A 22896-nucleotide genomic window follows, 5' to 3' on the forward strand; every position below is an offset into this window, starting at 1 on the left:
CGCACTGCTTCAAGGTGTCGACAGTCTAAGGGCTCAGGGAAGACATCATTTTTGCCCATTACAGCCAGACCAGCTCACTTTCTCCTTCTGCTCCAGGCATAAACCATCAATACGTTGCTGTGGGAAGCAAGGATTCTCCTCCACACTGGGAGGAGCTAAGACTCTGTCATTTGCATACCATGGATGAAGTCTCCTGAGAGACCAACAAAAATTGCCAATGCTGACTATATTTCAAGTCATCATGGCGGGGTATTGGGAAAAGTTTTCAATTAGCAATAATCACGCCTCGGTTATACCTCATGGGCTACGATATTGCCACTGCGCAAAGTTGGAGGAAGTTGGGCGACTAGGAATTCCCGCTTCCAAGGAAGAGCTCATTTAAGTTATGGTGAGATCCATTTGACCACTGGCCCTCCCGCACTGCTTCAAGGTGTCGACAGTCTAAGGGCTCAGGGAAGACATCATTTTTGCCCATTACAGCCAGACCAGCTCACTTTCTCCTTCTGCTCCAGGCATAAACCATCAATACGTTGCTGTGGGAAGCAAGGATTCTCCTCCACACTGGGAGGAGCTAAGACTCTGTCATTTGCATACCATGGATGAAGTCTCCTGAGAGACCAACAAAAATTGCCAATGCTGACTATATTTCAAGTCATCATGGCGGGGTATTGGGAAAAGTTTTCAATTAGCAATAATCACGCCTCGGTTATACCTCATGGGCTACGATATTGCCACTGCGCAAAGTTGGAGGAAGTTGGGCGACTAGGAATTCCCGCTTCCAAGGAAGAGCTCATTTAAGTTATGGTGAGATCCATTTGACCACTGGCCCTCCCGCACTGCTTCAAGGTGTCGACAGTCTAAGGGCTCAGGGAAGACATCATTTTTGCCCATTACAGCCAGACCAGCTCACTTTCTCCTTCTGCTCCAGGCATAAACCATCAATACGTTGCTGTGGGAAGCAAGGATTCTCCTCCACACTGGGAGGAGCTAAGACTCTGTCATTTGCATACCATGGATGAAGTCTCCTGAGAGACCAACAAAAATTGCCAATGCTGACTATATTTCAAGTCATCATGGCGGGGTATTGGGAAAAGTTTTCAATTAGCAATAATCACGCCTCGGTTATACCTCATGGGCTACGATATTGCCACTGCGCAAAGTTGGAGGAAGTTGGGCGACTAGGAATTCCCGCTTCCAAGGAAGAGCTCATTTAAGTTATGGTGAGATCCATTTGACCACTGGCCCTCCCGCACTGCTTCAAGGTGTCGACAGTCTAAGGGCTCAGGGAAGACATAATTTTTGCCCATTACAGCCAGACCAGCTCACTTTCTCCTTCTGCTCCAGGCATAAACCATCAATACGTTGCTGTGGGAAGCAAGGATTCTCCTCCACACTTGGGAGGAGCTAAGATTCTGTCATTGGCATACCATGGATGAAGTCTCCTGAGAGACCAACAAAAATTGCCAATGCTGACTATATTTCAAGTCATCATGGCGGGGTATTGGGAAAAGTTTTCAATTAGCAATAATCACGCCTCGGTTATACCTCATGGGCTACGATATTGCCACTGCGCAAAGTTGGAGGAAGTTGGGCGACTAGGAATTCCCTCTTCCAAGGAAGAGCTCATTTAAGTTATGGTGAGATCCATTTGACCACTGGCCCTCCCGCACTGCTTCAAGGTGTCGACAGTCTAAGGGCTCAGGGAAGACATCATTTTTGCCCATTACAGCCAGACCAGCTCACTTTCTCCTTCTGCTCCAGGCATAAACCATCAATACGTTGCTGTGGGAAGCAAGGATTCTCCTCCACACTGGGAGGAGCTAAGACTCTGTCATTTGCATACCACGAATGAAGTCTCCTGAGAGACCAACAAAAATTGCCAATGCTGACTATATTTCAAGTCATCATGGCGGGGTATTGGGAAAAGTTTTCAATTAGCAATAATCACGCCTCGGTTATACCTCATGGGCTACGATATCGCCACTGCGCAAAGTTGGAGAAAGTTGGGCGACTAGGAATTCCCGCTTCCAAGGAAGAGCTCATTTAAGTTATGGTGAGATCCATTTGACCACTGGCCCTCCCGCACTGCTTCAAGGTGTCGACAGTCTAAGGGCTCAGGGAAGACATCATTTTTGCCCATTACAGCCAGACCAGCTCACTTTCTCCTTCTGCTCCAGGCATAAACCATCAATACGTTGCTGTGGGAAGCAAGGATTCTCCTCCACATTGGGAGGAGCTAAGACTCTGTCATTTGCATACCATGGATGAAGTCTCCTGAGGGACCAACAAAAATTGCCAATGCTGACTATATTTCAAGTCATCATGGCGGGGTATTGGGAAAAGTTTTCAATTAGCAATAATCACGCCTCGGTTATATCTCATGGGCTACGATATTGCCACTGCGCAAAGTTGGAGGAAGTTGGGCGACTAGGAATTCCCGCTTCCAAGGAAGAGCTCATTTAAGTTATGGTGAGATCCATTTGACCACTGGCCCTCCCGCACTGCTTCAAGGTGTCGACAGTCTAAGGGCTCAGGGAAGACATCATTTTTGCCCATTACAGCCAGACCAGCTCACTTTCTTCTTCTGCTCCAGGCATAAACCATCAATACGTTGCTGTGGGAAGCAAGGATTCTCCTCCACACTGGGAGGAGCTAAGACTCTGTCATTTGCATACCATGGATGAAGTCTCCTGAGAGATCAACAAAAATTGCCAATGCTGACTATATTTCAAGTCATCATGGCGGGGTATTGGGAAAAGTTTTCAATTAGCAATAATCACGCCTCGGTTATACCTCATGGGCTACGATATTGCCACTGCGCAAAGTTGGAGGAAGTTGGGCGACTAGGAATTCCCGCTTCCAAGGAAGAGCTCATTTAAGTTATGGTGAGATCCATTTGACCACTGGCCCTCCCGCACTGCTTCAAGGTGTCGACAGTCTAAGGGCTCAGGGAAGACATCATTTTTGCCCATTACAGCCAGACCAGCTCACTTTCTCCTTCTGCTCCAGGCATAAACCATCAATACGTTGCTGTGGGAAGCAAGGATTCTCCTCCACACTGGGAGGAGCTAAGACTCTGTCATTTGCATACCATGGATGAAGTCTCCTGAGAGACCAACAAAAATTGCCAATGCTGACTATATTTCAAGTCATCATGGCGGGGTATTGGGAAAAGTTTTCAATTAGCAATAATCACGCCTCGGTTATACCTCATGGGCTACGATATTGCCACTGCGCAAAGTTGGAGGTAGTTGGGCGACTAGGAATTCCCGCTTCCAAGGAAGAGCTCATTTAAGTTATGGTGAGATCCATTTGACCACTGGCCCTCCCGCACTGCTTCAAGGTGTCGACAGTCTAAGGGCTCAGGGAAGACATCATTTTTGCCCATTACAGCCAGACCAGCTCACTTTCTTCTTCTGCTCCAGGCATAAACCATCAATACGTTGCTGTGGGAAGCAAGGATTCTCCTCCACGCTGGGAGGAGCTAAGACTCTGTCATTTGCATACCATGGATGAAGTCTCCTGAGAGACCAACAAAAATTGCCAATGCTGACTATATTTCAAGTCATCATGGCGGGGTATTGGGAAAAGTTTTCAATTAGCAATAATCACGCCTCGGTTATACCTCATGGGCTACGATATTGCCACTGCGCAAAGTTGGAGGAAGTTGGGCGACTAGGAATTCCCGCTTCCAAGGAAGAGCTCATTTAAGTTATGGTGAGATCCATTTGACCACTGGCCCTCCCGCACTGCTTCAAGGTGTCGACAGTCTAAGGGCTCAGGGAAGACATCATTTTTGCCCATTACAGCCAGACCAGCTCACTTTCTCCTTCTGCTCCAGGCATAAACCATCAATACGTTGCTGTGGGAAGCAAGGATTCTCCTCCACACTGGGAGGAGCTAAGACTCTGTCATTTGCATACCATGGATGAAGTCTCCTGAGAGACCAACAAAAATTGCCAATGCTGACTATATTTCAAGTCATCATGGCAGGGTATTGGGAAAAGTTTTCAATTAGCAATAATCACGCCTCGGTTATACCTCATGGGCTACGATATTGCCACTGCGCAAAGTTGGAGGAAGTTGGGCGACTAGGAATTCCGGCTTCCAAGGAAGAGCTCATTTAAGTTATGGTGAGATCCATTTGACCACTGGCCCTCCCGCACTGCTTCAAGGTGTCGACAGTCTAAGGGCTCAGGAAAGACATCATTTTTGCCCATTACAGCCAGACCAGCTCACTTTCTCCTTCTGCTCCAGGCATAAACCATCAATACGTTGCTGTGGGAAGCAAGGATTCTCCTCCACACTGGGAGGAGCTAAGACTCTGTCATTTGCATACCATGGATGAAGTCTCCTGAGAGACCAACAAAAATTGCCAATGCTGACTATATTTCAAGTCATCATGGCGGGGTATTGGGAAAAGTTTTCAATTAGCAATAATCACGCCTCGGTTATACCTCATGGGCTACGATATTGCCACTGCGCAAAGTTGGAGGAAGTTGGGCGACTAGGAATTCCCGCTTCCAAGGAAGAGCTCATTTAAGTTATGGCGAGATCCATTTGACCACTGGCCCTCCCGCACTGCTTCAAGGTGTCGACAGTCTAAGGGCTCAGGGAAGACATCATTTTTGCCCATTACAGCCAGACCAGCTCACTTTCTCCTTCTGCTCCAGGCATAAACCATCAATACGTTGCTGTGGGAAGCAAGGATTCTCCTCCATACTGGGAGGAGCTAAGACTCTGTCATTTGCATACCATGGATGAAGTCTCCTGAGAGACCAACAAAAATTGCCAATGCTGACTATATTTCAAGTCATCATGGCGGGGTATTGGGAAAAGTTTTCAATTAGCAATAATCACGCCTCGGTTATACCTCATGGGCTACGACATTGCCACTGCGCAAAGTTGGAGAAAGTTGGGCGACTAGGAATTCCCGCTTCCAAGGAAGAGCTCATTTAAGTTATGGTGAGATCCATTTGACCACTGGCCCTCCCGCACTGCTTCAAGGTGTCGACAGTCTAAGGGCTCAGGGAAGACATCATTTTTGCCCATTACAGCCAGACCAGCTCACTTTCTCCTTCTGCTCCAGGCATAAACCATCAATACGTTGCTGTGGGAAGCAAGGATTCTCCTCCACACTGGGAGGAGCTAAGACTCTGTCATTTGCATACCATGGATGAAGTCTCCTGAGAGACCAACAAAAATTGCCAATGCTGACTATATTTCAAGTCATCATGGCGGGGTATTGGGAAAAGTTTTCAATTAGCAATAATCACGCCTCGGTTATACCTCATGGGCTACGATATTGCCACTGCGCAAAGTTGGAGGAAGTTGGGCGACTAGGAATTCCCGCTTCCAAGGAAGAGCTCATTTAAGTTATGGTGAGATCCATTTGACCATTGGCCCTCCCGCACTGCTTCAAGGTGTTGACAGTCTAAGGGCTCAGGGAAGACATCATTTTTGCCCATTACAGCCAGACCAGCTCACTTTCTCCTTCTGCTCCAGGCATAAACCATCAATACGTTGCTGTGGGAAGCAAGGATTCTCCTTCACACTGGGAGGAGCTAAGACTCTGTCATTTGCATACCATGGATGAAGTCTCCTGAGAGACCAACAAAAATTGCCAATGCTGACTATATTTCAAGTCATCATGGCGGGGTATTGGGAAAAGTTTTCAATTAGCAATAATCACGCCTCGGTTATACCTCATGGGCTATGATATTGCCACTGCGCAAAGTTGGAGGAAGTTGGGCGACTAGGAATCCCCGCTTCCAAGGAAGAGCTCATTTAAGTTATGGTGAGATCCATTTGACCACTGGCCCTCCCGCACTACTTCAAGGTGTCGACAGTCTAAGGGCTCAGGGAAGACATCATTTTTGCCCATTACAGCCAGACCAGCTCACTTTCTCCTTCTGCTCCAGGCATAAACCATCAATACGTTGCTGTGGGAAGCCAGGATTCTCCTCCACACTGGGAGGAGCTAAGACTCTGTCATTTGCATACCATGGATGAAGTCTCCTGAGAGACCAACAAAAATTGCCAATGCTGACTATATTTCAAGTCATCATGGCGGGGTATTGGGAAAAGTTTTCAATTAGCAATAATCACGCCTCGGTTATACCTCATGGGCTACGATATTGCCACTGCGCAAAGTTGGAGGAAGTTGGGCGACTAGGAATTCCCGCTTCCAAGGAAGAGCTCATTTAAGTTATGGTGAGATCCATTTGACCACTGGCCCTCCCGCACTGCTTCAAGGTGTCGACAGTCTAAGGGCTCAGGGAAGACATCATTTTTGCCCATTACAGCCAGACCAGCTCACTTTCTCCTTCTGCTCCAGGCATAAACCATCAATACGTTGCTGTGGGAAGCAAGGATTCTCCTCCACACTGGGAGGAGCTAAGACTCTGTCATTTGCATACCATGGATGAAGTCTCCTGAGAGACCAACAAAAATTGCCAATGCTGACTATATTTCAAGTCATCATGGCGGGGTATTGGGAAAAGTTTTCAATTAGCAATAATCACGCCTCGGTTATACCTCATGGGCTACGATATTGCCACTGCGCAAAGTTGGAGGAAGTTGGGCGACTAGGAATTCCCGCTTCCAAGGAAGAGCTCATTTAAGTTATGGTGAGATCCATTTGACCACTGGCCCTCCCGCACTGCTTCAAGGTGTCGACAGTCTATGGGCTCAGGGAAGACATCATTTTTGCCCATTACAGCCAGACCAGCTCACTTTCTCCTTCTGCTCCAGGCCTAAACCATCAATACGTTGCTGTGGGAAGCAAGGATTCTCCTCCACACTGGGAGGAGCTAAGACTCTGTCATTTGCATACCATGGATGAAGTCTCCTGAGAGACCAACAAAAATTGCCAATGCTGACTATATTTCAAGTCATCATGACGGGGTATTGGGAAAAGTTTTCAATTAGCAATAATCACGCCTCGGTTATACCTCATGGGCTACGATATTGCCACTGCGCAAAGTTGGAGGAAGTTGGGCGACTAGGAATTCCCGCTTCCAAGGAAGAGCTCATTTAAGTTATGGTGAGATCCATTTGACCACTGGCCCTCCCGCACTGCTTCAAGGTGTCGACAGTCTAAGGGCTCAGGGAAGACATCATTTTTGCCCATTACAGCCAGACCAGCTCACTTTCTCCTTCTGCTCCAGGCATAAACCATCAATACGTTGCTGTGGGAAGCAAGGATTCTTCTCCACACTGGGAGGAGCTAAGACTCTGTCATTTGCATACCATGGATGAAGTCTCCTGAGAGACCAACAAAAATTGCCAATGCTGACTATATTTCAAGTCATCATGGCGGGGTATTGGGAAAAGTTTTCAATTAGCAATAATCACGCCTCGGTTATACCTCATGGGCTACGATATTGCCACTGCGCAAAGTTGGAAGAAGTTGGGCGACTAGGAATTCCCGCTTCCAAGGAAGAGCTCATTTAAGTTATGGTGAGATCCATTTGACCACTGGCCCTCCCGCACTGCTTCAAGGTGTCGACAGTCTAAGGGCTCAGGGAAGACATCATTTTTGCCCATTACAGCCCGACCAGCTCACTTTCTCCTTCTGCTCCAGGCATAAACCATCAATACGTTGCTGTGGGAAGCAAGGAATCTCCTCCACACTGGGAGGAGCTAAGACTCTGTCATTTGCATACCATGGATGAAGTCTCCTGAGAGACCAACAAAAATTGCCAATGCTGACTATATTTCAAGTCATCATGGCGGGGTATTGGGAAAAGTTTTCAATTAGCAATAATCACGCCTCGGTTATACCTCATGGGCTACGATATTGCCACTGCGCAAAGTTGGAGGAAGTTGGGCGACTAGGAATTCCCGCTTCCAAGGAAGAGCTCATTTAAGTTATGGTGAGATCCATTTGACCACTGGCCCTCCCGCACTGCTTCAAGGTGTCAACAGTCTAAGTGCTCAGGGAAGACATCATTTTTGCCCATTACAGCCAGACCAGCTCACTTTCTCCTTCTGCTCCAGGCATAAACCATCAATACGTTGCTGTGGGAAGCAAGGATTCTCCTCCACACTGGGAGGAGCTAAGACTCTGTCATTTGCATACCATGGATGAAGTCTCCTGAGAGACCAACAAAAATTGCCAATGCTGACTATATTTCAAGTCATCATGGCGGGGTATTGGGAAAAGTTTTCAATTAGCAATAATCACGCCTCGGTTATACCTCATGGGCTACGATATTGCCACTGCGCAAAGTTGGAGGAAGTTGGGCGACTAGGAATTCCCGCTTCCAAGGAAGAGCTCATTTAAGTTATGGTGAGATCCATTTGACCACTGGCCCTCCCGCACTGCTTCAAGGTGTCGACAGTCTAAGGGCTCAGGGAAGACATCATTTTTGCCCATTACAGCCAGACCAGCTCACTTTCTCCTTCTGCTCCAGGCATAAACCATCAATACGTTGCTGTGGGAAGCAAGGATTCTCCTCCACATTGGGAGGAGCTAAGACTCTGTCATTTGCATACCATGGATGAAGTCTCCTGAGAGACCAACAAAAATTGCCAATGCTGACTATATTTCAAGTCATCATGGCGGGGTATTGGGAAAAGTTTTCAATTAGCAATAACCACGCCTCGGTTATACCTCATGGGCTACGATATTGCCACTGCGCAAAGTTGGAGGAAGTTGGGCGACTAGGAATTCCCGCTTCCAAGGAAGAGCTCATTTAAGTTATGGTGAGATCCATTTGACCACTGGCCCTCCCGCACTGCTTCAAGGTGTCGACAGTCTAAGGGCTCAGGGAAGACATCATTTTTGCCCATTACAGCCAGACCAGCTCACTTTCTCCTTCTGCTCCAGGCATAAACCATCAATACGTTGCTGTGGGAAGCAAGGATTCTCCTCCACACTGGGAGGAGCTAAGACTCTGTCATTTGCATACCAAGGATGAAGTCTCCTGAGAGACCAACAAAAATTGCCAATGCTGACTATATTTCAAGTCATCATGGCGGGGTTTTGGGAAAAGTTTTCAATTAGCAATAATCACGCCTCGGTTATACCTCATGGGCTACGATATTGCCACTGCGCAAAGTTGGAGGAAGTTGGGCGACTAGGAATTCCCGCTTCCAAGGAAGAGCTCATTTAAGTTATGGTGAGATCAATTTGACCACTGGCCCTCCCGCACTGCTTCAAGGTGTCGACAGTCTAAGGGCTCAGGGAAGACATCATTTTTGCCCATTACAGCCAGACCAGCTCACTTTCTCCTTCTGCTCCAGGCATAAACCATCAATACGTTGCTGTGGGAAGCAAGGATTCTCCTCCACACTGGGAGGAGCTAAGACTCTGTCATTTGCATACCATGGATGAAGTCTCCTGAGAGACCAACAAAAATTGCCAATGCTGACTATATTTCAAGTCATCATGGCGGGGTATTGGGAAAAGTTTTCAATTAGCAATAATCACGCCTCAGTTATACTTCATGGGCTACGATATTGCCACTGCGCAAAGTTGGAGGAAGTTGGGCGACTAGGAATTCCCGCTTCCAAGGAAGAGCTCATTTAAGTTATGGTGAGATCCATTTGACCACTGGCCCTCCCGCACTGCTTCAAGGTGTCGACAGTCTAAGGGCTCAGGGAAGACATCATTTTTGCCCATTACAGCCAGACCAGCTCACTTTCTCCTTCTGCTCCAGGCATAAACCATCAATACGTTGCTGTGGGAAGCAAGGATTCTCCTCCACACTGGGAGGAGCTAAGACTCTGTCATTTGCATACCATGGATGAAGTCTCCTGAGAGACCAACAAAAATTGCCAATGCTGACTATATTTCAAGTCATCATGGCGGGGTATTGGGAAAAGTTTTCAATTAGCAATAATCACACCTCGGTTATACCTCATGGGCTACGATATTGCCACTGCGCAAAGTTGGAGGAAGTTGGGCGACTAGGAATTCCCGCTTCCAAGGAAGAGCTCATTTAAGTTATGGTGAGATCCATTTGACCACTGGCCCTCCCGCACTGCTTCAAGGTGTCGACAGTCTAAGGGCTCAGGGAAGACATCATTTTTGCCCATTACAGCCAGACCAGCTCACTTTCTCCTTCTGCTCCAGGCATAAACCATCAATACGTTGCTGTGGGAAGCAAGGATTCTCCTCCACACTGGGAGGAGCTAAGACTCTGTCATTTGCATACCATGGATGAAGTCTTCTGAGAGACCAACAAAAATTGCCAATGCTGATTATATTTCAAGTCATCATGGCGGGGTATTGGGAAAAGTTTTCAATTAGCAATAATCACGCCTCGGTTATACCTCATGGGCTACGATATTGCCACTGCGCAAAGTTGGAGGAAGTTGGGCGACTAGGAATTCCCGCTTCCAAGGAAGAGCTCATTTAAGTTATGGTGAGATCCATTTGACCACTGGCCCTCCCGCACTGCTTCAAGGTGTCGACAGTCTAAGGGCTCAGGGAAGACATCATTTTTGCCCATTACAGCCAGACCAGCTCACTTTCTCCTTCTGCTCCAGGCATAAACCATCAATACGTTGCTGTGGGAAGCAAGGATTCTCCTCCACACTGGGAGGAGCTAAGACTCTGTCATTTGCATACCATGGATGAAGTCTCCTGAGAGACCAACAAAAATTGCCAATGCTGACTATATTTCAAGTCATCATGGCGGGGTATTGGGAAAAGTTTTCAATTAGCAATAATCACTCCTCGGTTATACCTCATGGGCTACGATATTGCCACTGCGCAAAGTTGGAGGATGTTGGGCGACTAGGAATTCCTGCTTCCAAGGAAGAGCTCATTTAAGTTATGGTGAGATCCATTTGACCACTGGCCCTCCCGCACTGCTTCAAGGTGTCGACAGTCTAAGGGCTCAGGGAAGACATCATTTTTGCCCATTACAGCCAGACCAGCTCACTTTCTCCTTCTGCTCCAGGCATAAACCATCAATACGTTGCTGTGGGAAGCAAGGATTCTCCTCCACACTGGGAGAAGCTAAGACTCTGTCATTTGCATACCAAGAATGAAGTCTCCTGAGAGACCAACAAAAATTGCCAATGCGGACTATATTTCAAGTCATCATGGCGGGGTATTGGGAAAAGTTTTCAATTAGCAATAATCACGCCTCGGTTATACCTCATGGGCTACGATATTGCCACTGCGCAAAGTTGGAGGAAGTTGGGCGACTAGGAATTCCCGCTTCCAAGGAAGAGCTCATTTAAGTTATGGTGAGATCCATTTGACCACTGGCCCTCCCGCACTGCTTCAAGGTGTCGACAGTCTAAGGGCTCAGGGAAGACATCATTTTTGCCCATTACAGCCAGACCAGCTCACTTTCTCCTTCTGCTCCAGGCATAAACCATCAATACGTTGCTGTGGGAAGCAAGGATTCTCCACCACACTGGGAGGAGCTAAGACTCTGTCATTTGCATACCATGGATGAAGTCTCCTGAGAGACCAACAAAAATTGCCAATGCTGACTATATTTCAAGTCATCATGGCGGGGTATTGGGAAAAGTTTTCAATTAGCAATAATCACGCCTCGGTTACACCTCATGGGCTACGATATTGCCACTGCGCAAAGTTGGAGGAAGTTGGGCGACTAGGAATTCCCGCTTCCAAGGAAGAGCTCATTTAAGTTATGGTGAGATCCATTTGACCACTGGCCCTCCCGCACTGCTTCAAGGTGTCGACAGTCTAAGGGCTCAGGGAAGACATCATTTTTGCCCATTACAGCCAGACCAGCTCACTTTCTCCTTCTGCTCCAGGCATAAACCATCAATACGTTGCTGTGGGAAGCAAGGATTCTCCTCCACACTGGGAGGAGCTAAGACTCTGTCATTTGCATACCATGGATGAAGTCTCCTGAGAGACCAACAAAAATTGTCAATGCTGACTATATTTCAAGTCATCATGGCGGGGTATTGGGAAAAGTTTTCAATTAGCAATAATCACGCCTCGGTTATACCTCATGGGCTACGATATTGCCACTGCGCAAAGTTGGAGGAAGTTGGGCGACTAGGAATTCCCGCTTCCAAGGAAGAGCTCATTTAAGTTATGGTGAGATCCATTTGACCACTGGCCCTCCCGCACTGCTTCAAGGTGTCGACAGTCTAAGGGCTCAGGGAAGACATCATTTTTGCCCATTACAGCCAGACCAGCTCACTTTCTCCTTCTGCTCCAGGCATAAACCATCAATACGTTGCTGTGGGAAGCAAGGATTCTCCTCCACACTGGGAGGAGCTAAGACTCTGTCATTTGCATACCAAGGATGAAGTCTCCTGAGAGACCAACAAAAATTGCCAATGCTGACTATATTTCAAGTCATCATGGCGGGGTATTGGGAAAAGTTTTCAATTAGCAATAATCACGCCTCGGTTATACCTCATGGGCTACGATATTGCCACTGTGCAAAGTTGGAGGAAGTTGGGCGACTAGGAATTCCCGCTTCCAAGGAAGAGCTCATTTAAGTTATGGTGAGATCCATTTGACCACTGGCCCTCCCGCACTGCTTCAAGGTGTCGACAGTCTAAAGGCTCAGGGAAGACATCATTTTTGCCCATTACAGCCAGACCAGCTCACTTTCTCCTTCTGCTCCAGGCATAAACCATCAATACGTTGCTGTGGGAAGCAAGGATTCTCCACCACACTGGGAGGAGCTAAGACTCTGTCATTTGCATACCAAGGATGAAGTCTCCTGAGAGACCAACAAAAATTGTCAATGCTGACTATATTTCAAGTCATCATGGCGGGGTATTGGGAAAAGTTTTCAATTAGCAATAATCACGCCTCGGTTATACCTCATGGGCTACGATATTGCCACTGCGCAAAGTTGGAGGAAGTTGGGCGACTAGGAATTCCCGCTTCCAAGGAAGAGCTCATTTAAGTTATGGTGAGATCCATTTGACCACTGGCCCTCCCGCACTGCTTCAAGGTGTCGACAGTCTAAGGGCTCAGGGAAGACATCATTTTTGCCCATTACAGCCAGACCAGCTCACTTTCTCCTTCTGCTCCAGGCATAAACCATCAATACGTTGCTGTGGGAAGCAAGGATTCTCCTCCACACTGGAAGGAGCTAAGACTCTGTCATTTGCATACCATGGATGAAGTTTCCTGAGAGACCAACAAAAATTGCCAATGCTGACTATATTTCAAGTCATCATGGCGGGGTATTGGGAAAAGTTTTCAATTAGCAATAATCATGCCTCGGTTATACCTCATGGGCTACGATATTGCCACTGCGCAAAGTTGGAGGAAGTTGGGCGACTAGGAATTCCCGCTTCCAAGGAAGAGCTCATTTAAGTTATGGTGAGATCCATTTGACCACTGGCCCTCCCGCACTGCTTCAAGGTGTCGACAGTCTAAGGGCTCAGGGAAGACATCATTTTTGCCCATTACAGCCAGACCAGCTCACTTTCTCCTTCTGCTCCAGGCATAAACCATCAATACGTTGCTGTGGGAAGCAAGAATTCTCCTCCACACTGGGAGGAGCTAAGACTCTGTCATTTGCATACCATGGATGAAGTCTCCTGAGAGACCAACAAAAATTGCCAATGCTGACTATATTTCAAGTCATCATGGCGGGGTATTGGGAAAAGTTTTCAATTAGCAATAATCACGCCTCGGTTATACCTCATGGGCTACGATATTGCCACTGCGCAAAGTTGGAGGAAGTTGGGCGACTAGGAATTCCCGCTTCCAAGGAAGAGCTCATTTAAGTTATGGTGAGATCCATTTGACCACTGGCCCTCCCGCACTGCTTCAAGGTGTCGACAGTCTAAGGGCTCAGGGAAGACATAATTTTTGCCCATTACAGCCAGACCAGCTCACTTTCTCCTTCTGCTCCAGGCATAAACCATCAATACGTTGCTGTGGGAAGCAAGGATTCTCCTCCACACTGGGAGGAGCTAAGACTCTGTCATTTGCATACCATGGATGAAGTCTCCTGAGAGACCAACAAAAATTGCCAATGCTGACTATATTTCAAGTCATCATGGCGGGGTATTGGGAAAAGTTTTCAATTAGCAATAATCACGCCTCGGTTATACCTCATGGGCTACGATATTGCCACTGCGCAAAGTTGGAGGAAGTTGGGCGACTAGGAATTCCCGCTTCCAAGGAAGAGCTCATTTAAGTTATGGTGAGATCCATTTGACCACTGGCCCTCCCGCACTGCTTCAAGGTGTCGACAGTCTAAGGGCTCAGGGAAGACATCATTTTTGCCCATTACAGCCAGACCAGCTCACTTTCTCCTTCTGCTCCAGGCATAAACCATCAATACGTTGCTGTGGGAAGCAAGGATTCTCCTCCACACTGGGAGGAGCTAAGACTCTGTCATTTGCATACCATGGATGAAGTCTCCTGAGAGACCAACAAAAATTGCTAATGCTGACTATATTTCAAGTCATCATGGCGGGGTATTGGGAAAAGTTTTCAATTAGCAATAATCACGCCTCGGTTATACCTCATGGGCTACGATATTGCCACTGCGCAAAGTTGGAGGAAGTTGGGCGACTAGGAATTCCCGCTTCCAAGGAAGAGCTCATTTAAGTTATGGTGAGATCCATTTGACCACTGGCCCTCCCGCACTGCTTCAAGGTGTCGACAGTCTAAGGGCTCAGGGAAGACATCATTTTTGCCCATTACAGCCAGACCAGCTCACTTTCTCCTTCTGCTCCAGGCATAAACCATCAATACGTTGCTGTGGGAAGCAAGGATTCTCCTCCACACTGGGAGGAGCTAAGACTCTGTCATTTGCATACCATGGATGAAGTCTCCTGAGAGACCAACAAAAATTGCCAATGCTGACTATATTTCAAGTCATCATGGCGGGGTATAGGGAAAAGTTTTCAATTAGCAATAATCACGCCTCGGTTATACCTCATGGGCTACGATATTGCCACTGCGCAAAGTTGGAGGAAGTTGGGCGACTAGGAATTCCCGCTTCCAAGGAAGAGCTCATTTAAGTTATGGTGAGATCCATTTGACCACTGGCCCTCCCGCACTGCTTCAAGGTGTCGACAGTCTAAGGGCTCAGGGAAGACATCATTTTTGCCCATTACAGCCAGACCAGCTCACTTTCTCCTTCTGCTCCAGGCATAAACCATCAATACGTTGCTGTGGGAAGCAAGGATTCTCCTCCACACTGGGAGGAGCTAAGACTCTGTCATTTGCATACCATGGATGAAGTCTCCTGAGAGACCAACAAAAATTGCCAATGCTGACTATATTTCAAGTCATCATGGCGGGGTATTGGGAAAAGTTTTCAATTAGCAATAATCACGCCTCGGTTATACCTCATGGGCTACGATATTGCCACTGCGCAAAGTTGGAGGAAGTTGGGCGACTAGGAATTCCCGCTTCCAAGGAAGAGCTCATTTAAGTTATGGTGAGATCCATTTGACCACTGGCCCTCCCGCACTGCTTCAAGGTGTCGACAGTCTAAGGGCTCAGGGAAGACATCATTTTTGCCCATTACAGCCAGACCAGCTCACTTTCTCCTTCTGCTCCAGGCATAAACCATCAATACGTTGCTGTGGAAAGCAAGGATTCTCCTCCACACTGGGAGGAGCTAAGACTCTGTCATTTGCATACCATGGATGAAGTCTCCTGAGAGACCAACAAAAATTGCCAATGGTGACTATATTTCAAGTCATCATAGCGGGGTATTGGGAAAAGTTTTCAATTAGCAATAATCACGCCTCGGTTATACCTCATGGGCTACGATATTGCCACTGCGCAAAGTTGGAGGAAGTTGGGCGACTAGGAATTCCCGCTTCCAAGGAAGAGCTCATTTAAGTTATGGTGAGATCCATTTGACCACTGGCCCTTCCGCACTGCTTCAAGGTGTCGACAGTCTAAGGGCTCAGGGAAGACATCATTTTTGCCCATTACAGCCAGACCAGCTCACTTTCTCCTTCTGCTCCAGGCATAAACCATCAATACGTTGCTGTGGGAAGCAAGGATTCTCCTCCACACTGGGAGGAGCTAAGACTCTGTCATTTGCATACCATGGATGAAGTCTCCTGAGAGACCAACAAAAATTGCCAATGCTGACTATATTTCAAGTCATCATGGCGGGGTATTGGGAAAAGTTTTCAATTAGCAATAATCACGCCTCGGTTATACCTCATGGGCTACGATATTGCCACTGCGCAAAGTTGGAGGAAGTTGGGCGACTAGGAATTCCCGCTTCCAAGGAAGAGCTCATTTAAGTTATGGTGAGATCCATTTGACCACTGGCCCTCCCGCACTGCTTCAAGGTGTCGACAGTCTAAGGGCTCAGGGAAGACATCATTTTTGCCCATTACAGCCAGACCAGCTCACTTTCTCCTTCTGCTCCAGGCATAAACCATCAATACGTTGCTGTGGGAAGCAAGGATTCTCCTCCACACTGGGAGGAGCTAAGACTCTGTCATTTGCATACCATGGATGAAGTCTCCTGAGAGACCAACAAAAATTGCCAATGCTGACTATATTTCAAGTCATCATGGCGGGGTATTGGGAAAAGTTTTCAATTAGCAATAATCACGCCTCGGTTATACCTCATGGGCTACGATATTGCCACTGCGCAAAGTTGGAGGAAGTTGGGCGACTAGGAATTCCCGCTTCCAAGGAAGAGCTCATTTAAGTTATGGTGAGATCCATTTGACCACTGGCCCTCCCGCACTGCTTCAAGGTGTCGACAGTCTAAGGGCTCAGGGAAGACATCATTTTTGCCCATTACAGCCAGACCAGCTCACTTTCTCCTTCTGCTCCAGGCATAAACCATCAATACGTTGCTGTGGAAAGCAAGGATTCTCCTCCACACTGGGAGGAGCTAAGACTCTGTCATTTGCATACCATGGATGAAGTCTCCTGAGAGACCAACAAAAATTGCCAATGGTGACTATATTTCAAGTCATCATGGCGGGGTATTGGGAAAAGTTTTCAATTAGCAATAATCACGCCTCGGTTATACCTCATGGGCTACGATATTGCCACTGCGCAAAGTTGGAGGAAGTTGGGCGACTAGGAATTCCCGCTTCCAAGGAAGAGCTCATTTAAGTTATGGTGAGATCCATTTGACCACTGGCCCTTCCGCACTGCTTCAAGGTGTCGACAGTCTAAGGGCTCAGGGAAGACATCATTTTTGCCCATTACAGCCAGACCAGCTCACTTTCTCCTTCTGCTCCAGGCATAAACCATCAATACGTTGCTGTGGGAAGCAAGGATTCTCCTCCACACTGGGAGGAGCTAAGACTCTGTCATTTGCATACCATGGATGAAGTCTCCTGAGAGACCAACAAAAATTGCCAATGCTGACTATATTTCAAGTCATCATGGCGGGGTATTGGAAAAGTTTTCAATTAGCAATAATCACGCCTCGGTTATACCTCATGGGCTACGATATTCCCACTGCGCAAAGTTGGAGGAAGTTGGGCGACTAGGAATTCCCGCTTCCAAGGAAGAGCTCATTTAAGTTATGGTGAGATCCATTTGACCACTGGCCCTCCCGCACTGCTTCAAGGTGTCGACAGTCTAAGGGCTCAGGGAAGACATCATTTTTGCCCATTACAGCCAGACCAGCTCACTTTCTCCTTCTGCTCCAGGCATAAACCATCAATACGTTGCTGTGGGAAGCAAGGATTCTCCTCCACACTGGGAGGAGCTAAGACTCTGTCATTTGCATACCATGGATGAAGTCTCCTGAGAGACCAACAAAAATTGCCAATGCTGACTATATTTCAAGTCATCATGGCGGGGTATTGGGAAAAGTTTTCAATTAGCAATAATCACGCCTCGGTTATACCTCATGGGCTACGATATTGCCACTGCGCAAAGTTGGAGGAAGTTGGGCGACTAGGAATTCCCGCTTCCAAGGAAGAGCTCATTTAAGTTATGGTGAGATCCATTTGACCACTGGCCCTCCCGCACTGCTTCAAGGTGTCGACAGTCTAAGGGCTCAGGGAAGACATCATTTTTGCCCATTACAGCCAGACCAGCTCACTTTCTCCTTCTGCTCCAGGCATAAACCATCAATACGTTGCTGTGGAAAGCAAGGATTCTCCTCCACACTGGGAGGAGCTAAGACTCTGTCATTTGCATACCATGGATGAAGTCTCCTGAGAGACCAACAAAAATTGCCAATGGTGACTATATTTCAAGTCATCATAGCGGGGTATTGGGAAAAGTTTTCAATTAGCAATAATCACGCCTCGGTTATACCTCATGGGCTACGATATTGCCACTGCGCAAAGTTGGAGGAAGTTGGGCGACTAGGAATTCCCGCTTCCAAGGAAGAGCTCATTTAAGTTATGGTGAGATCCATTTGACCACTGGCCCTTCCGCACTGCTTCAAGGTGTCGACAGTCTAAGGGCTCAGGGAAGACATCATTTTTGCCCATTACAGCCAGACCAGCTCACTTTCTCCTTCTGCTCCAGGCATAAACCATCAATACGTTGCTGTGGGAAGCAAGGATTCTCCTCCACACTGGGAGGAGCTAAGACTCTGTCATTTGCATACCATGGATGAAGTCTCCTGAGAGACCAACAAAAATTGCCAATGCTGACTATATTTCAAGTCATCATGGCGGGGTATTGGGAAAAGTTTTCAATTAGCAATAATCACGCCTCGGTTATACCTCATGGGCTACGATATTGCCACTGCGCAAAGTTGGAGGAAGTTGGGCGACTAGGAATTCCCGCTTCCAAGGAAGAGCTCATTTAAGTTATGGTGAGATCCATTTGACCACTGGCCCTCCCGCACTGCTTCAAGGTGTCGACAGTCTAAGGGCTCAGGGAAGACATCATTTTTGCCCATTACAGCCAGACCAGCTCACTTTCTCCTTCTGCTCCAGGCATAAACCATCAATACGTTGCTGTGGGAAGCAAGGATTCTCCTCCACACTGGGAGGAGCTAAGACTCTGTCATTTGCATACCATGGATGAAGTCTCCTGAGAGACCAACAAAAATTGCCAATGCTGACTATATTTCAAGTCATCATGGCGGGGTATTGGGAAAAGTTTTCAATTAGCAATAATCACGCCTTGGTTATACCTCATGGGCTACGATATTGCCACTGCGCAAAGTTGGAGGAAGTTGGGCGACTAGGAATTCCCGCTTCCAAGGAAGAGCTCATTTAAGTTATGGTGAGATCCATTTGACCACTGGCCCTCCCGCACTGCTTCAAGGTGTCGACAGTCTAAGGGCTCAGGGAAGACATCATTTTTGCCCATTACAGCCAGACCAGCTCACTTTCTCCTTCTGCTCCAGGCATAAACCATCAATACGTTGCTGTGGAAAGCAAGGATTCTCCTCCACACTGGGAGGAGCTAAGACTCTGTCATTTGCATACCATGGATGAAGTCTCCTGAGAGACCAACAAAAATTGCCAATGGTGACTATATTTCAAGTCATCATGGCGGGGTATTGGGAAAAGTTTTCAATTAGCAATAATCACGCCTCGGTTATACCTCATGGGCTACGATATTGCCACTGCGCAAAGTTGGAGGAAGTTGGGCGACTAGGAATTCCCGCTTCCAAGGAAGAGCTCATTTAAGTTATGGTGAGATCCATTTGACCACTGGCCCTTCCGCACTGCTTCAAGGTGTCGACAGTCTAAGGGCTCAGGGAAGACATCATTTTTGCCCATTACAGCCAGACCAGCTCACTTTCTCCTTCTGCTCCAGGCATAAACCATCAATACGTTGCTGTGGGAAGCAAGGATTCTCCTCCACACTGGGAGGAGCTAAGACTCTGTCATTTGCATACCATGGATGAAGTCTCCTGAGAGACCAACAAAAATTGCCAATGCTGACTATATTTCAAGTCATCATGGCGGGGTATTGGGAAAAGTTTTCAATTAGCAATAATCACGCCTCGGTTATACCTCATGGGCTACGATATTCCCACTGCGCAAAGTTGGAGGAAGTTGGGCGACTAGGAATTCCCGCTTCCAAGGAAGAGCTCATTTAAGTTATGGTGAGATCCATTTGACCACTGGCCCTCCCGCACTGCTTCAAGGTGTCGACAGTCTAAGGGCTCAGGGAAGACATCATTTTTGCCCATTACAGCCAGACCAGCTCACTTTCTCCTTCTGCTCCAGGCATAAACCATCAATACGTTGCTGTGGGAAGCAAGGATTCTCCTCCACACTGGGAGGAGCTAAGACTCTGTCATTTGCATACCATGGATGAAGTCTCCTGAGAGACCAACAAAAATTGCCAATGCTGACTATATTTCAAGTCATCATGGCGGGGTATTGGGAAAAGTTTTCAATTAGCAATAATCACGCCTCGGTTATACCTCATGGGCTACGATATTGCCACTGCGCAAAGTTGGAGGAAGTTGGGCGACTAGGAATTCCCGCTTCCAAGGAAGAGCTCATTTAAGTTATGGTGAGATCCATTTGACCACTGGCCCTCCCGCACTGCTTCAAGGTGTCGACAGTCTAAGGGCTCAGGGAAGACATCATTTTTGCCCATTACAGCCAGACCAGCTCACTTTCTCCTTCTGCTCCAGGCATAAACCATCAATACGTTGCTGTGGGAAGCAAGGATTCTCCTCCACACTGGGAGGAGCTAAGACTCTGTCATTTGCATACCATGGATGAAGTCTCCTGAGAGACCAACAAAAATTGCTAATGCTGACTATATTTCAAGTCATCATGGCGGGGTATTGGGAAAAGTTTTCAATTAGCAATAATCACGCCTCGGTTATACCTCATGGGCTACGATATTGCCACTGCGCAAAGTTGGAGGAAGTTGGGCGACTAGGAATTCCCGCTTCCAAGGAAGAGCTCATTTAAGTTATGGTGAGATCCATTTGACCACTGGCCCTCCCGCACTGCTTCAAGGTGTCGACAGTCTAAGGGCTCAGGGAAGACATCATTTTTGCCCATTACAGCCAGACCAGCTCACTTTCTCCTTCTGCTCCAGGCATAAACCATCAATACGTTGCTGTGGGAAGCAAGGATTCTCCTCCACACTGGGAGGAGCTAAGACTCTGTCATTTGCATACCATGGATGAAGTCTCCTGAGAGACCAACAAAAATTGCCAATGCTGACTATATTTCAAGTCATCATGGCGGGGTATTGGGAAAAGTTTTCAATTAGCAATAATCACGCCTCGGTTATACCTCATGGGCTACGATATTGCCACTGCGCAAAGTTGGAGGAAGTTGGGCGACTAGGAATTCCCGCTTCCAAGGAAGAGCTCATTTAAGTTATGGTGAGATCCATTTGACCACTGGCCCTCCCGCACTGCTTCAAGGTGTCGACAGTCTAAGGGCTCAGGGAAGACATCATTTTTGCCCATTACAGCCAGACCAGCTCACTTTCTCCTTCTGCTCCAGGCATAAACCATCAATACGTTGCTGTGGGAAGCAAGGATTCTCCTCCACACTGGGAGGAGCTAAGACTCTGTCATTTGCATACCATGGATGAAGTCTCCTGAGAGACCAACAAAAATTGCCAATGCTGACTATATTTCAAGTCATCATGGCGGGGTATTGGGAAAAGTTTTCAATTAGCAATAATCACGCCTCGGTTATACCTCATGGGCTACGATATTGCCACTGCGCAAAGTTGGAGGAAGTTGGGCGACTAGGAATTCCCGCTTCCAAGGAAGAGCTCATTTAAGTTATGGTGAGATCCATTTGACCACTGGCCCTCCCGCACTGCTTCAAGGTGTCGACAGTCTAAGGGCTCAGGGAAGACATCATTTTTGCCCATTACAGCCAGACCAGCTCACTTTCTCCTTCTGCTCCAGGCATAAACCATCAATACGTTGCTGTGGAAAGCAAGGATTCTCCTCCACACTGGGAGGAGCTAAGACTCTGTCATTTGCATACCATGGATGAAGTCTCCTGAGAGACCAACAAAAATTGCCAATGGTGACTATATTTCAAGTCATCATGGCGGGGTATTGGGAAAAGTTTTCAATTAGCAATAATCACGCCTCGGTTATACCTCATGGGCTACGATATTGCCACTGCGCAAAGTTGGAGGAAGTTGGGCGACTAGGAATTCCCGCTTCCAAGGAAGAGCTCATTTAAGTTATGGTGAGATCCATTTGACCACTGGCCCTTCCGCACTGCTTCAAGGTGTCGACAGTCTAAGGGCTCAGGGAAGACATCATTTTTGCCCATTACAGCCAGACCAGCTCACTTTCTCCTTCTGCTCCAGGCATAAACCATCAATACGTTGCTGTGGGAAGCAAGGATTCTCCTCCACACTGGAAGGAGCTAAGACTCTGTCATTTGCATACCATGGATGAAGTCTCCTGAGAGACCAACAAAAATTGCCAATGCTGACTATATTTCAAGTCATCATGGCGGGGTATTGGGAAAAGTTTTCAATTAGCAATAATCACGCCTCGGTTATACCTCATGGGCTACGATATTGCCACTGCGCAAAGTTGGAGGAAGTTGGGCGACTAGGAATTCCCGCTTCCAAGGAAGAGCTCATTTAAGTTATGGTGAGATCCATTTGGCCACTGGCCCTCCCGCACTGCTTCAAGGTGTCGACAGTCTAAGGGCTCAGGGAAGACATCATTTTTGCCCATTACAGCCAGACCAGCTCACTTTCTCCTTCTGCTCCAGGCATAAACCATCAATACGTTGCTGCGGGTAGCAAGGATTCTCCTCCACACTGGGAGGAGCTAAGACTCTGTCATTTGCATACCATGGATGAAGTCTCCTGAGAGACCAACAAAAATTGCCAATGCTGACTATATTTCAAGTCATCATGGCGGGGTATTGGGAAAAGTTTTCAATTAGCAATAATCACGCCTCGGTTATACCTCATGGGCTACGATATTGCCACTGCGCAAAGCTGGAGGAAGTTGGGCGACTAGGAATTCCCGCTTCCAAGGAAGAGCTCATTTAAGTTATGGTGAGATCCATTTGACCACTGGCCCTCCCGCACTGCTTCAAGGT

At 47.4% G+C, this 22896-nt stretch overlaps 55 non-coding genes across 55 annotated transcripts; all 55 read right to left on the reverse strand.

The window, feature by feature from the left end:
* Positions 1-189: 189 nt before the first annotated feature.
* Positions 190-330, reverse strand: LOC138677798 (U4 spliceosomal RNA). The gene has a single exon (XR_011321192.1). It is a non-coding gene; the product is annotated as a U4 spliceosomal RNA (small nuclear RNA).
* Positions 331-605: 275 nt separating this feature from the next.
* LOC138677799 (U4 spliceosomal RNA) lies at positions 606-746 on the reverse strand. The gene has a single exon (XR_011321193.1). It is a non-coding gene; the product is annotated as a U4 spliceosomal RNA (small nuclear RNA).
* A 275-nt stretch (positions 747-1021) lies between these two features.
* LOC138677800 (U4 spliceosomal RNA) lies at positions 1022-1162 on the reverse strand. Its single transcript, XR_011321194.1, has one exon. It is a non-coding gene; the product is annotated as a U4 spliceosomal RNA (small nuclear RNA).
* A 276-nt stretch (positions 1163-1438) lies between these two features.
* On the reverse strand, positions 1439-1579 carry LOC138677801 (U4 spliceosomal RNA). Its single transcript, XR_011321195.1, has one exon. It is a non-coding gene; the product is annotated as a U4 spliceosomal RNA (small nuclear RNA).
* A 275-nt stretch (positions 1580-1854) lies between these two features.
* On the reverse strand, positions 1855-1995 carry LOC138678214 (U4 spliceosomal RNA). Its single transcript, XR_011321585.1, has one exon. It is a non-coding gene; the product is annotated as a U4 spliceosomal RNA (small nuclear RNA).
* Positions 1996-2270: 275 nt separating this feature from the next.
* On the reverse strand, positions 2271-2411 carry LOC138677706 (U4 spliceosomal RNA). Its single transcript, XR_011321104.1, has one exon. It is a non-coding gene; the product is annotated as a U4 spliceosomal RNA (small nuclear RNA).
* A 275-nt stretch (positions 2412-2686) lies between these two features.
* On the reverse strand, positions 2687-2827 carry LOC138677774 (U4 spliceosomal RNA). Its single transcript, XR_011321169.1, has one exon. It is a non-coding gene; the product is annotated as a U4 spliceosomal RNA (small nuclear RNA).
* Positions 2828-3102: 275 nt separating this feature from the next.
* On the reverse strand, positions 3103-3243 carry LOC138677802 (U4 spliceosomal RNA). The gene has a single exon (XR_011321196.1). It is a non-coding gene; the product is annotated as a U4 spliceosomal RNA (small nuclear RNA).
* A 275-nt stretch (positions 3244-3518) lies between these two features.
* LOC138677803 (U4 spliceosomal RNA) lies at positions 3519-3659 on the reverse strand. Its single transcript, XR_011321197.1, has one exon. It is a non-coding gene; the product is annotated as a U4 spliceosomal RNA (small nuclear RNA).
* Positions 3660-3934: 275 nt separating this feature from the next.
* On the reverse strand, positions 3935-4075 carry LOC138677495 (U4 spliceosomal RNA). Its single transcript, XR_011320902.1, has one exon. It is a non-coding gene; the product is annotated as a U4 spliceosomal RNA (small nuclear RNA).
* Positions 4076-4350: 275 nt separating this feature from the next.
* Positions 4351-4491, reverse strand: LOC138677804 (U4 spliceosomal RNA). The gene has a single exon (XR_011321198.1). It is a non-coding gene; the product is annotated as a U4 spliceosomal RNA (small nuclear RNA).
* Positions 4492-4766: 275 nt separating this feature from the next.
* On the reverse strand, positions 4767-4907 carry LOC138677507 (U4 spliceosomal RNA). The gene has a single exon (XR_011320914.1). It is a non-coding gene; the product is annotated as a U4 spliceosomal RNA (small nuclear RNA).
* A 275-nt stretch (positions 4908-5182) lies between these two features.
* On the reverse strand, positions 5183-5323 carry LOC138677806 (U4 spliceosomal RNA). The gene has a single exon (XR_011321199.1). It is a non-coding gene; the product is annotated as a U4 spliceosomal RNA (small nuclear RNA).
* A 275-nt stretch (positions 5324-5598) lies between these two features.
* Positions 5599-5739, reverse strand: LOC138678176 (U4 spliceosomal RNA). The gene has a single exon (XR_011321548.1). It is a non-coding gene; the product is annotated as a U4 spliceosomal RNA (small nuclear RNA).
* A 275-nt stretch (positions 5740-6014) lies between these two features.
* LOC138677807 (U4 spliceosomal RNA) lies at positions 6015-6155 on the reverse strand. Its single transcript, XR_011321200.1, has one exon. It is a non-coding gene; the product is annotated as a U4 spliceosomal RNA (small nuclear RNA).
* Positions 6156-6430: 275 nt separating this feature from the next.
* Positions 6431-6571, reverse strand: LOC138677808 (U4 spliceosomal RNA). The gene has a single exon (XR_011321201.1). It is a non-coding gene; the product is annotated as a U4 spliceosomal RNA (small nuclear RNA).
* A 275-nt stretch (positions 6572-6846) lies between these two features.
* On the reverse strand, positions 6847-6987 carry LOC138678223 (U4 spliceosomal RNA). Its single transcript, XR_011321594.1, has one exon. It is a non-coding gene; the product is annotated as a U4 spliceosomal RNA (small nuclear RNA).
* Positions 6988-7262: 275 nt separating this feature from the next.
* LOC138677809 (U4 spliceosomal RNA) lies at positions 7263-7403 on the reverse strand. The gene has a single exon (XR_011321202.1). It is a non-coding gene; the product is annotated as a U4 spliceosomal RNA (small nuclear RNA).
* A 275-nt stretch (positions 7404-7678) lies between these two features.
* Positions 7679-7819, reverse strand: LOC138677810 (U4 spliceosomal RNA). The gene has a single exon (XR_011321204.1). It is a non-coding gene; the product is annotated as a U4 spliceosomal RNA (small nuclear RNA).
* A 275-nt stretch (positions 7820-8094) lies between these two features.
* On the reverse strand, positions 8095-8235 carry LOC138677811 (U4 spliceosomal RNA). The gene has a single exon (XR_011321205.1). It is a non-coding gene; the product is annotated as a U4 spliceosomal RNA (small nuclear RNA).
* Positions 8236-8510: 275 nt separating this feature from the next.
* On the reverse strand, positions 8511-8651 carry LOC138678227 (U4 spliceosomal RNA). Its single transcript, XR_011321597.1, has one exon. It is a non-coding gene; the product is annotated as a U4 spliceosomal RNA (small nuclear RNA).
* Positions 8652-8926: 275 nt separating this feature from the next.
* LOC138678169 (U4 spliceosomal RNA) lies at positions 8927-9067 on the reverse strand. The gene has a single exon (XR_011321541.1). It is a non-coding gene; the product is annotated as a U4 spliceosomal RNA (small nuclear RNA).
* Positions 9068-9342: 275 nt separating this feature from the next.
* LOC138678190 (U4 spliceosomal RNA) lies at positions 9343-9483 on the reverse strand. The gene has a single exon (XR_011321561.1). It is a non-coding gene; the product is annotated as a U4 spliceosomal RNA (small nuclear RNA).
* A 275-nt stretch (positions 9484-9758) lies between these two features.
* On the reverse strand, positions 9759-9899 carry LOC138677489 (U4 spliceosomal RNA). Its single transcript, XR_011320896.1, has one exon. It is a non-coding gene; the product is annotated as a U4 spliceosomal RNA (small nuclear RNA).
* A 275-nt stretch (positions 9900-10174) lies between these two features.
* LOC138677696 (U4 spliceosomal RNA) lies at positions 10175-10315 on the reverse strand. The gene has a single exon (XR_011321095.1). It is a non-coding gene; the product is annotated as a U4 spliceosomal RNA (small nuclear RNA).
* Positions 10316-10590: 275 nt separating this feature from the next.
* LOC138677631 (U4 spliceosomal RNA) lies at positions 10591-10731 on the reverse strand. The gene has a single exon (XR_011321035.1). It is a non-coding gene; the product is annotated as a U4 spliceosomal RNA (small nuclear RNA).
* A 275-nt stretch (positions 10732-11006) lies between these two features.
* LOC138677534 (U4 spliceosomal RNA) lies at positions 11007-11147 on the reverse strand. The gene has a single exon (XR_011320941.1). It is a non-coding gene; the product is annotated as a U4 spliceosomal RNA (small nuclear RNA).
* A 275-nt stretch (positions 11148-11422) lies between these two features.
* On the reverse strand, positions 11423-11563 carry LOC138678157 (U4 spliceosomal RNA). Its single transcript, XR_011321530.1, has one exon. It is a non-coding gene; the product is annotated as a U4 spliceosomal RNA (small nuclear RNA).
* Positions 11564-11838: 275 nt separating this feature from the next.
* LOC138677603 (U4 spliceosomal RNA) lies at positions 11839-11979 on the reverse strand. The gene has a single exon (XR_011321008.1). It is a non-coding gene; the product is annotated as a U4 spliceosomal RNA (small nuclear RNA).
* Positions 11980-12254: 275 nt separating this feature from the next.
* On the reverse strand, positions 12255-12395 carry LOC138677535 (U4 spliceosomal RNA). Its single transcript, XR_011320942.1, has one exon. It is a non-coding gene; the product is annotated as a U4 spliceosomal RNA (small nuclear RNA).
* A 275-nt stretch (positions 12396-12670) lies between these two features.
* LOC138677604 (U4 spliceosomal RNA) lies at positions 12671-12811 on the reverse strand. The gene has a single exon (XR_011321009.1). It is a non-coding gene; the product is annotated as a U4 spliceosomal RNA (small nuclear RNA).
* Positions 12812-13086: 275 nt separating this feature from the next.
* LOC138677576 (U4 spliceosomal RNA) lies at positions 13087-13227 on the reverse strand. The gene has a single exon (XR_011320982.1). It is a non-coding gene; the product is annotated as a U4 spliceosomal RNA (small nuclear RNA).
* A 275-nt stretch (positions 13228-13502) lies between these two features.
* Positions 13503-13643, reverse strand: LOC138677812 (U4 spliceosomal RNA). The gene has a single exon (XR_011321206.1). It is a non-coding gene; the product is annotated as a U4 spliceosomal RNA (small nuclear RNA).
* A 275-nt stretch (positions 13644-13918) lies between these two features.
* On the reverse strand, positions 13919-14059 carry LOC138677813 (U4 spliceosomal RNA). Its single transcript, XR_011321207.1, has one exon. It is a non-coding gene; the product is annotated as a U4 spliceosomal RNA (small nuclear RNA).
* Positions 14060-14334: 275 nt separating this feature from the next.
* Positions 14335-14475, reverse strand: LOC138677589 (U4 spliceosomal RNA). The gene has a single exon (XR_011320995.1). It is a non-coding gene; the product is annotated as a U4 spliceosomal RNA (small nuclear RNA).
* Positions 14476-14750: 275 nt separating this feature from the next.
* Positions 14751-14891, reverse strand: LOC138678194 (U4 spliceosomal RNA). The gene has a single exon (XR_011321565.1). It is a non-coding gene; the product is annotated as a U4 spliceosomal RNA (small nuclear RNA).
* A 275-nt stretch (positions 14892-15166) lies between these two features.
* Positions 15167-15307, reverse strand: LOC138677814 (U4 spliceosomal RNA). Its single transcript, XR_011321208.1, has one exon. It is a non-coding gene; the product is annotated as a U4 spliceosomal RNA (small nuclear RNA).
* A 275-nt stretch (positions 15308-15582) lies between these two features.
* LOC138677550 (U4 spliceosomal RNA) lies at positions 15583-15723 on the reverse strand. Its single transcript, XR_011320956.1, has one exon. It is a non-coding gene; the product is annotated as a U4 spliceosomal RNA (small nuclear RNA).
* Positions 15724-15998: 275 nt separating this feature from the next.
* LOC138677815 (U4 spliceosomal RNA) lies at positions 15999-16139 on the reverse strand. Its single transcript, XR_011321209.1, has one exon. It is a non-coding gene; the product is annotated as a U4 spliceosomal RNA (small nuclear RNA).
* Positions 16140-16414: 275 nt separating this feature from the next.
* Positions 16415-16555, reverse strand: LOC138677817 (U4 spliceosomal RNA). Its single transcript, XR_011321210.1, has one exon. It is a non-coding gene; the product is annotated as a U4 spliceosomal RNA (small nuclear RNA).
* A 275-nt stretch (positions 16556-16830) lies between these two features.
* Positions 16831-16971, reverse strand: LOC138678177 (U4 spliceosomal RNA). The gene has a single exon (XR_011321549.1). It is a non-coding gene; the product is annotated as a U4 spliceosomal RNA (small nuclear RNA).
* Positions 16972-17246: 275 nt separating this feature from the next.
* Positions 17247-17386, reverse strand: LOC138677630 (U4 spliceosomal RNA). Its single transcript, XR_011321034.1, has one exon. It is a non-coding gene; the product is annotated as a U4 spliceosomal RNA (small nuclear RNA).
* Positions 17387-17661: 275 nt separating this feature from the next.
* On the reverse strand, positions 17662-17802 carry LOC138677818 (U4 spliceosomal RNA). Its single transcript, XR_011321211.1, has one exon. It is a non-coding gene; the product is annotated as a U4 spliceosomal RNA (small nuclear RNA).
* Positions 17803-18077: 275 nt separating this feature from the next.
* LOC138677551 (U4 spliceosomal RNA) lies at positions 18078-18218 on the reverse strand. The gene has a single exon (XR_011320957.1). It is a non-coding gene; the product is annotated as a U4 spliceosomal RNA (small nuclear RNA).
* A 275-nt stretch (positions 18219-18493) lies between these two features.
* Positions 18494-18634, reverse strand: LOC138677819 (U4 spliceosomal RNA). Its single transcript, XR_011321212.1, has one exon. It is a non-coding gene; the product is annotated as a U4 spliceosomal RNA (small nuclear RNA).
* A 275-nt stretch (positions 18635-18909) lies between these two features.
* LOC138677571 (U4 spliceosomal RNA) lies at positions 18910-19050 on the reverse strand. Its single transcript, XR_011320977.1, has one exon. It is a non-coding gene; the product is annotated as a U4 spliceosomal RNA (small nuclear RNA).
* Positions 19051-19325: 275 nt separating this feature from the next.
* On the reverse strand, positions 19326-19466 carry LOC138678179 (U4 spliceosomal RNA). Its single transcript, XR_011321550.1, has one exon. It is a non-coding gene; the product is annotated as a U4 spliceosomal RNA (small nuclear RNA).
* A 275-nt stretch (positions 19467-19741) lies between these two features.
* On the reverse strand, positions 19742-19882 carry LOC138677505 (U4 spliceosomal RNA). Its single transcript, XR_011320912.1, has one exon. It is a non-coding gene; the product is annotated as a U4 spliceosomal RNA (small nuclear RNA).
* Positions 19883-20157: 275 nt separating this feature from the next.
* On the reverse strand, positions 20158-20298 carry LOC138677820 (U4 spliceosomal RNA). Its single transcript, XR_011321213.1, has one exon. It is a non-coding gene; the product is annotated as a U4 spliceosomal RNA (small nuclear RNA).
* Positions 20299-20573: 275 nt separating this feature from the next.
* Positions 20574-20714, reverse strand: LOC138677590 (U4 spliceosomal RNA). Its single transcript, XR_011320996.1, has one exon. It is a non-coding gene; the product is annotated as a U4 spliceosomal RNA (small nuclear RNA).
* Positions 20715-20989: 275 nt separating this feature from the next.
* Positions 20990-21130, reverse strand: LOC138677821 (U4 spliceosomal RNA). Its single transcript, XR_011321215.1, has one exon. It is a non-coding gene; the product is annotated as a U4 spliceosomal RNA (small nuclear RNA).
* A 275-nt stretch (positions 21131-21405) lies between these two features.
* LOC138677822 (U4 spliceosomal RNA) lies at positions 21406-21546 on the reverse strand. The gene has a single exon (XR_011321216.1). It is a non-coding gene; the product is annotated as a U4 spliceosomal RNA (small nuclear RNA).
* A 275-nt stretch (positions 21547-21821) lies between these two features.
* Positions 21822-21962, reverse strand: LOC138678180 (U4 spliceosomal RNA). The gene has a single exon (XR_011321551.1). It is a non-coding gene; the product is annotated as a U4 spliceosomal RNA (small nuclear RNA).
* Positions 21963-22237: 275 nt separating this feature from the next.
* LOC138677823 (U4 spliceosomal RNA) lies at positions 22238-22378 on the reverse strand. The gene has a single exon (XR_011321217.1). It is a non-coding gene; the product is annotated as a U4 spliceosomal RNA (small nuclear RNA).
* A 275-nt stretch (positions 22379-22653) lies between these two features.
* Positions 22654-22794, reverse strand: LOC138677586 (U4 spliceosomal RNA). The gene has a single exon (XR_011320992.1). It is a non-coding gene; the product is annotated as a U4 spliceosomal RNA (small nuclear RNA).
* Between the last annotated feature and the right edge of the window lie 102 nt (positions 22795-22896).

This window comes from Ranitomeya imitator, chromosome 4 (assembly GCF_032444005.1).
Source record: "Ranitomeya imitator isolate aRanImi1 chromosome 4, aRanImi1.pri, whole genome shotgun sequence".
Taxonomy (NCBI): Eukaryota; Metazoa; Chordata; class Amphibia; order Anura; family Dendrobatidae; genus Ranitomeya; species Ranitomeya imitator.